Consider the following 9,156-nt stretch of genomic DNA (forward strand, 5'->3'; position numbering starts at 1 on the left):
CCTTCAACTGGGGGAAAAAGGGGTGGTGTCCCGCCGCCCATATGTAAAGCCCCATAGTCATCTTCCTTGAACATTAGAACTCTCTGACAGAGAATTCTTAATATCCCCAGGAAATAAAAATCCCAGGGCTCATAGGCAGGAACCATAACAGCTGATATGGTGTCAAACCCTTATGAGTGTGATGATGTGCAACTATTGTTCTGTGCCTAGTGCAAACAGTACCCACTTTTGTGGGATGATCCAGTGTCACATATTCCTGTAAACAGAGAGGATGAAGAAGTTGATTTCTGTAGCTGCTCTATATAAAAGTGTTTTAAATTGTTTTTAACCCTGTTTCTTTCTTTTCTGTGGTTTAGTAGGTTTTTAACTTTTGCAAAATGAGATTTCAGCTGAATTTTTGTTTTAAATAATTATAAGCCACTTTCGGTCCTTGGCTAGGAAAAAGGCAGGGAAACAATCAATCAATGAATTAAATAATTAATTATAGAGAATTAGACTGCTAGCCTATCCCAAGCATGATAGTAATTCCTTTGACTGGCAGCAGACATTTTCTCCAAGTCCCCTTGAGAGGGCTCACTCACTGAAGACGATTTTCATCTGAAGCAGCCAGACATTAAAACTTTAGCTTCTGTGTGCATAATATGGTATGCTGCCACTGCATTTTCACTTCACAAGAGATTAAAATCTAGCACTCAATACACAATAACAACTTGAAAACATGTGAAGATGTTACTGAAATATCAAGTATAGGACTTTGACTTTTACAAAAGTGTACAGCAGATTTAATCAATTTACCCAGGGAGCAAAATCTATTTTACAATACAGTGATTTTACATTTGCATGGTTCTCACCTTCTTGATCACCAAAACCTTTCCTCTTGGATTCTTGAGAGGACAGAGAACTGGATGGAAGTTTGCAAAATGAATTTCAAAAGAGTTCTTCACATAGATAGGAATAATTAGTTGAAAAAAAATAAAGGATACATGACACTTGGCTTTGCTGGGAAATCTCAAGCACAGTAATTGTCAAGTCAGAAACTGAACAATGAGTACCACATTCACACACAGGTTCTGGCAAAAGGAAACTATGGGGTGGAGCAGATAGACAAAATAAAGCAGTTTCCACATGCTTTGAAGGTGGGACATTTAGATGACACACACCTTCAAAGTAGGCGGAAACCGGATTAAAGCCAAGCTCCGGGGTTAAAACAAGAGCAAAAAGAAGCTGGGATAATCTGTTTTAGCATGGAATATGTGCAGCTTCAACCCTGCATATAAATGCCCTGATGTAAGAGCAGTTCTGAAGGAGCAATATATCCTAACCATAACCCTAATACTGCATATGAACACTCCAATGTGAGTGCAGAGATATGGCAAAGCGAAGAATTGAAAGTGTGACAACTCCAATGGATGTAATTATAATATACAGAAACCAGACAGCCCAACAGGGGGAACATGGGGTGAAGGAGGCAAGATTGTGCATTGCCAATGTATCACTTGCACACTGATGCTCCAATACCTTGTACGGGCAGAGCATTGCTCATGTGACTGTGTGGCCAACCAAAGGTGTTACCATTCAATGGGATGGGGTCTAAGTGGGTGGTAAGTTGGGGCTGATGGTGATGTGTTTATGCAACAGTGTGAATGCTTGGTGGGGAGGCAACAAAAAAAAAAAATACCTAGCAGCTTGGCTTGATGCCATGCCATGCAGTTGGGCCATGCACATTTGGCCCACCTTGGGAGTGAGCCATGCAGGCAATAGGATTTTGACCCACTTTGGGAAAAAGCAGGATTGAGCTACTTTTTCCTACCCATCTATTCTGGGCCACTGTCTTCTTTGTAAAACATATAGGAGAAATTTTACTTAACATTGCTTGTCCATAATCAAATACACAGTCTAATGGAGGTGAAAGAGATATAAAATGGATACAGATTAGAGTGATGCAGGAACAAAGAGAGTATGGAAAAATAAAGGAACAGGAAGTGTACTAACATGCAAAATAGCATTTATTTAGTATAATATGGGCATGCAAATGTTTCTAATGCTAATAGGCTTAACAGCAGAACATGTAAAAATACTTAAAGATTATGGTAGATCACAAACTAAATATGAATCAGCAGCTTAAAAAGCTAATGCCAGGATAGGCTCAGCCACATAAACACACATTAGGCAAGTCACACTCTCTGAGCCTCAGAGGATGGCAATGGGACCACTATCACCCCTGAAGAAATTTGGCAAGAAAACCCTATGATGTGTTCACCTTAGAGTTGCCATGAGTCGCAAATAGTATGAAGGGATACAACAACAACATTCTAGGCTGTATCAGCAGAAGTCTAATATGTAGATAACAAGATGGTATTCCTCCATTTCACTCTGGACAAACCTCATTTGTGTCCAGTTATGAAACCATTGGTTAAAGCTGAGAACTGGAGCCCTGATGGTGCAGTGTTTAAATGCCTGTACTGCAGCCATTCACTCAAAACCACAAGGTTGCGAGTTCAAGACCAGCAAAAGGGCCCAAGCTTGACTCAGGCTTGCATCCTTCCGAGGTCGCTAAAATGAGTACCCAGACTGTTGGGGGCAAATTAACTTACTTGCTAATTAGCTTACTTGCTGTTCACCGCTATGATCTTTGGAATAGTGGTATATAAATAAAAAAACAAACAAAACAAGCTACAAATTGTTATATGTCCAGAAGACTATAGCCTTGTTCAGACATTATTCACCATGCCCTCTTTGAGGTCAGGAGAGAACCTAATCCCACATCTACTGTCATTGCCTTCCTCACATGGAAGCCAATGAGTCAAAGGGGGAGAAGTTGTTGTTATCATGGAGGCTTTTTTACATAAGCAAGATGCAGTGTTTCAGTGAGGAAAGCAATGAGGAAGGGAGTGGGGCTGGACCTGCTCTCACAATCAAGAAAATATGGCATATCATGCCTGAACAAGCCTTATGTACTATGAGAAAAGTTTGAAGGAGGTTGGCTTGTCTAGTCCAGAGAAGAGATAAATAAAAGGCAGTATGGCAACCATCTTCAGCTATCTGAACATTGTCACACAAATGTTAGAAAGTATTGGTCTTGTGCTGCTCCAGGAAGATGGACACAAGGTAATTGTATTAATCTTGCCCTACTTTCTCCCCAATTGCTGTTCTATTCAGCTAACACTGAACACTGCCACACAACTCTACTGCCCAGTGTTACCCAAGTGGTCTTCGCTTGCAATGCACTGACACTATTCCATATGAAAATTGGGTGATTTTAGCCCAATATTTTTCTCAATTCATTTTGTAGGTAGTCAATATGCCAGAACTGAAGAGGGCTTTTGGTTTCAGGAGGCCTTTCTTTATAGAGAAAGATGAGTTCCTACTGCTCATGCTGAACAACAGCCATAATGTACATATGGCAGCTACAGTGGAGCTGGCTCCATCTTTCCTGGGACCATTGTTTGGTTAGCTGCCATATTTCCATATGGAAAAAAAATATACCTGTTATCCACTAGTTAGGAACATAAGTGCTACTTTTTACCAGACTAGACTACATGCACATCTGGACCAGTTTTTTTCTACTTTGGCTGGCAGTAGCTCTGCAAGATCTGCAGGAGAGTCTTTCACATCAACAGTTGCCTGACCTTTTTCACCAAGGATTCAAAGTATGTGCCCTACCACTCAGCTTCTATACATGTTAGCTCTACCTAAGTAGTGTCGTTATTTAACTGTTGCAAAAAGTAGATAAAGCAACTTAATGAGGACTAATCATTGTCATAATCATTGACTGACTGGACACATTTAAACATCGTGCCAAGCCAAAATAACCAAGAATGCACCCACTGTGTCAGAAATCTCTTCAAATATGTAACAGAAATAGTTTTCCTTCTTGAAGATTACAAGTCAGAGTTGAAAAACACAAATGACATTTCTTTACAATTTGAAAACTACCAAGACACATCTTCTGTGTTAGCTATCAATGGGAATTTGCTGGTGACTGTGGTTAAAAGGTCTAGTGCTTATGGACTAGCCTTAAGCATCAATCAAAGGGTTAAAGGGCTAACATGCAAGCAGAGAAGCTTTGCATCTGGACTGTCTTCCTTTGCCTTTTAAGAATGAAACCATGGATTTGGTGTCAAACAACTGTCATACATATTGCCAGCCTCCTCACTGACTGAATTGAATTTGATGTCTCAGTGCAATCATGTACAATTTAAAAATAAGAGGATATTTCAGAACAAGCCCTAATATTGAAGAAATTGCCATCTCAGTAATCCCTCAGGAATATCTCCTTCCTTTCATCCTGGCTTCTCTTTTGTATTTATTGTTATTTAGCCCTTTTTACATCATTGAAGGAAATGGTAGCAAACAGTTCAGCTAAGAGTAATGTTTAGAACGCGCCCACTTTTCCTAGCAAAGGAATACGGAAACTGCATCTGCACTCAGGCAAACACACACAGCCAAGGAGTTTATGGCAATGCAATCTTTCTTTTTTAAAGCAGAATGACCTGTTGCCAAAAATTATATTCTGGAATGGATGTCTTCTTTGCACTCTGCAAACACTGCATTTACCTCTGGCATAAATATCTGCAAGAAGCTTAAATGCAAACAAAATATAATTTAGCCTAGATTGTTTAAATCCAATGTTATTATTTTCCAGAGAATTACCTAAATCTATTGAAGATGAAGCATCAGAGGGTTATATGCTCTGAGAACCTTTTAATATGGCTGTATTGTAATACTGCAGTGCCAGAATCTCTGTGGTAATAACGAGAAATTTTGCTCTGAAGCACAACTACATTCTCATTGAATATTGTCTTTATTTAACAAGATCAGTAAAAATGACTGTCTTCAGCAAACATAGAACTGTAGCCTTCCATCCCATGGTGCTGCAATATTTTAAATATTACAAATGCATACCAGCCAGCTACATAATGCAAGCAAAAGGGAACATTTCAAAAAACCAGATGTTTAATGACAGACAAGAAAATGAGTTTGGTGGTTTTGGTTTCATTCTCTCTATTTTACTTTAAAAAGTATTGGAAAAATGTGTTTTACTGAGCCCAGAAAGATGATTAACCCTTCAAGAGCTTCTATAGTTGCAGTGCTGCACTTTGATGTTTGTTAGAAGAGCCGCAGAATACAATCTTTAATAGCTGGGTCTATAGTATACTACATCACCAGTCAAATCCCCATATAGCCATACATAATTATTTTCTTACAAGCTTATGCTTAATTGGCCACTAGTCTAATTGATTAATCCCTGACATTTGGAAACACATTGAGAAGCAGTGTGAAGGGCAGCAAAATATTTATTTAGGCACCAATGTTAAAACTGATGGGAAACACTTACTACCACACATATGCATAAGAAAATGAGATGGAAGAGGGGAGAGCCCAAGAATGTTAAACTAGGAAGTCAAAAACTCTATAGGTTTATCTGTTTCATTTCTGGAAGGGCAACCAGTATTTTAAATCACATTGCTTTGGCTCAGACATGCAGGAGTTAAATGATTTTAAGCTTGAATGGGGAAAGGATCTTGCCAGACACACACTGAATTCACATTTCCACATTTGCATAATAAAATGTACCTTTCCTTGTGTTTTAGCCCTTGTGGCAAAGACAGAGGAGAAATGCATGCTGCTAGATTCTTATTCCTTCCCTGGAATCTCTGCCTTTGCGTATAACTTACACCAGTCACATACAGTGAGGCTGACAGCAGCCAGTTTCTGATAGTGGTGGGAGTGAAAAGGCAAAACTTCCAACTCAAATTCAGGACTGCTTGTGTAATTCCACTGCATCCCACCATCTCTACCACTGTAAAAACTGAAAAGTTAAGAGGAACCATCACCCAGTTGTCAGATCCTACATGGTGCAGAAGGAAATCCTTACTGTTTAAGGCATTTCCTGGGGGCAGGGGGAGGTTTCCCCTCCATCCCTTCACCAGCAATAGAGGAACCTTGATCCTCTCCAAAATGCCGAATATGATCATCCTCATGAGAATAAGCTTTGCCAAGAACCAGTATAAGACATTAGTTGAAAAAGAGGGTGTGCACATTTACCCATATCTTAAAAAGAAGACCCCAGACATTAGCATGACATTTAACTAAAACAACTGCAACAGATCCAGAATCATCTTTTCTACTCCTTCACCCCCTTCCCTGATGTTCAGTACATTCAAGAAACAAAATCTCTTCTCCTACCTTCAGACAGGTTTGTTTCTTCATCAGCCCCCTACTCATCCTCTTGTTGCAGGGGGAAATGTTTCCCCCCCTCTTTTGTTCCTAAATCAATATGCACAGCTATTTTCTTCTGGGGGGTAACCCCTGCATGTGTATCTGTACCAGTCACTCTGTCAGCAGCAGATTCAGTAGATCCTCAGAGAGAAGCACTCGGAAACGGGTATCCTCCTAGTGAGAAAATCCTCAGCAGTTTCAGTTCAGTAAGAGCATCTCCTTCTCAGCAGCAGAAGCAACAGCAGCAGAAATAGCAGTAGTAGCAGCAGCAAAGGCAGTGCTTCTGGTACTCTGCAGGCCACATCGTTCATACCTTATACATCACTACCACATTCTTTGTAATAGGAGAGCATAATACAGCATTTCATTGCCTACTGCCCCTGAGCTTTTGCCAGGCAGTTGCATTTCTGCATCTGAACATTCTTAATCATCCCTGCGGTCTCCATCTCATCAGCAGGCTATTTGTGTCTCAGCAGGAGCAGCAAAACAAGCATGTTATCACCTGGAGGTTAGACTCTCCCTGTTCATTAGGCTCCCCCCCCCCTCTCTTTCTCTCAATTTTCAAAAAGAAAATAAATTTCAAAAAAAGAAAGAAAAATCATTGACAGGAATATGAGTGGAAAGGCTAGGGGGAGTGTCTGATAGAGCAGCTTTTTAAAGAAATTAGTATCTGTGGCATCGTTCTCTTCCCAGGAAAACAAAAGGGAAATGCCTGTGCAGGTGCATTAAAAAGATGTTTATTGTGCCCTGCATTTTACAACTAATTCTTTGGTACATATTTCAACATAGTCAGTTTGAAAGGCCACACTGGACAAGTAATGCCATTCACATAATTTGCGATTTCCCCGGCACTTCCATCTCTGCAACATGGAAATCACACCTGGCCCTGATTTAGCTTAGGACTGCAACAGGTTCCAAAGTGGATCAGTCCTCCATGTTTCTGGTTTACTTTTAAGAAACCAGGCACACAATTACTAGTTATGTGTGTGGTGTTGCAACTAGTTTGAACCTCAATGCTGGAGGCCAGGGCTAAAGATGGTTGTGTATGAAAATAGCCCAAAATTGTTTGGGATCATAAGAATGCTTCTGTGCAACTGTATGCTTTCTCCTCCTCCTCTTACATATATTTGGTCTGGACTTATGATGTTTGCTTACTTGGTGTGTGTGTTTAGGCTTGACTTACCACCTATTGTGGGCCCAGTGACATCCTAGCCACTGGTGTCATCCAGAGCCGGGGGTGGGGTTCCCTTGGGCCATCCTATCCTACTCCTCATGAGATGGGGAAGGGCCCAACTGGATCTCACTCTTCTTCTGCACCCCACACACACACACACTAGTGACACCACTGTGTGGGCCATTATGTATAAACTGGGTTATGAATCTAAATGGTGAAGAGCAAAAATCAGTGAAAGCCAAACAGGTTTGAAGCTAGGTTGCTGTCTTTCATGTCAGGATTTTTAACACCTATCAGTACTTCCAACTGTACTTGCTGCCTAAGGTGCTGCTTTGACTAAAACATCAGAAAGAGAAACATCAGTATCTTCAAATACAGTCCCTCACTCCAGTCATGTAGCTCTAATGCCTCATCTATTTGATGCTCTTCAATCTTGTATCTCAGAATACAGAGGTTGGGGAGATGGATCAAACAAGAAACAAAATGGCAGCAAAATGAAACATTATGTCCTCTCATCTCTTTCTGCTCTCCCCTCCCCCCCCCCCCGGGTTCAGCTTCAGACAGAGCATTAATGTGGAGGGAAAATGCTCCTTGTTTATTTCTCAGCCTGTAAAAAGCATTAGACCACATGGGTTTTTTTTAAAACTCCCTTCCTAGGGAGGCCAAGAAGGATGCTCTCATTCCATCAACAACTGAAAGTATTCTTGTCCCACCAGGCTTGTAGAAACTGAATGGGATGAACAAAAGTGTCCACAAAAGTGTAAAAATGATGTTGTGTACTGATTTGTTCTCTGCAGAATAATTCCTCTGTAACATGTGAATAATTTCTCATTCAACTGTACAATATTAATTCTACACTTATAATTCTCTTTATAGTGTATGAAGAAATCTTTAATACTGCTTGGCAGAATGATACAATTGTTTGGTTCCCCACATGCATTTTCTTTCTAATCTGAAATACAGAATTGCTGAAATTCAGTGTTTGTGGTTCTCCACAAGTAAAGACATGCAATTGTTATCTGGTGGCTTCCAGTCACAAGTGTGATGAATCCACTCTGGCTTTTAAAGGAGCTAGCCAAAGTACTGAATTCTATCACCTACACTCCTTTACAGTCTAAAATAAAACCCAGAGTAGATTCACTGCAGTCTTGACATGGAGGGCACTAGGGATGTAAATCCTGAACTGTTTTGTCCTTTCATGCAAAGACAAATAATTATAGTGGTTTTCTCTTTGCTGTAAGAGAAAATAAATATTCTTTTTCAGCATTCCCTCACTGTTTGTGAAATATTTCAGAAAAAATATTCTGACAAGGAAAGCTTGTGTTTTTTGTTTGCCTTCCTCATATTCTGAGAAAGAAACACACTTTCTGTGCAGAAAACAATTTTGAGAGGCAAAACAATGTATTTTTTCTCTGCAGGATAATTCCTCTGCAAAATTGCATAATATTCTTGCTGGTATTTTTTTCTTCTTCACCATCAGGTTGCCCAACTATTGGGAAACCCATTTTTCAATCTGGAAACGAATAGTTACAAATGTCATTTCCATCACTAAAAGTCACTGGTCACTACTGAATAGTTCTATTTCAGACAAAGTACAGAGTGGAAAATGCAAAACACTACAACAGCATTGCTTCCAGAACTGCTAAGTCTTGGTCAAGCACTGAAAGAGATGTAATTGTTCTTTTTCATCTTACAGCACTTCCAGATGGATAAATTCTATCTCTTGGAAAGAAAATAGGATATATACCCAAAGATTAATA

At 39.9% G+C, this 9,156-nt stretch overlaps 1 protein-coding gene across 7 annotated transcripts in view; it reads right to left on the bottom strand.

Annotated features, from left to right (window-relative positions):
• Positions 1-6,480, bottom strand: part of DAB1 (DAB adaptor protein 1) — an 831,182-nt gene extending 824,702 nt beyond the window's left edge. For all 7 annotated transcript variants that reach the window (XM_089515261.1, XM_089515260.1, XM_089515257.1 and 4 more), the window contains exon 1: positions 6,190-6,480. The gene's annotated coding sequence lies outside the window, so the exon portion shown is untranslated. The remainder of the gene's footprint in view (positions 1-6,189) is intronic.
• Between the last annotated feature and the right edge of the window lie 2,676 nt (positions 6,481-9,156).

Source organism: Sceloporus occidentalis, unplaced genomic scaffold (genome assembly GCF_023333645.1).
Source record: "Sceloporus occidentalis isolate IW3139 unplaced genomic scaffold, rSceOcc1.0.p SCAF_3, whole genome shotgun sequence".
Classification (NCBI taxonomy): Eukaryota; Metazoa; Chordata; class Lepidosauria; order Squamata; family Phrynosomatidae; genus Sceloporus; species Sceloporus occidentalis.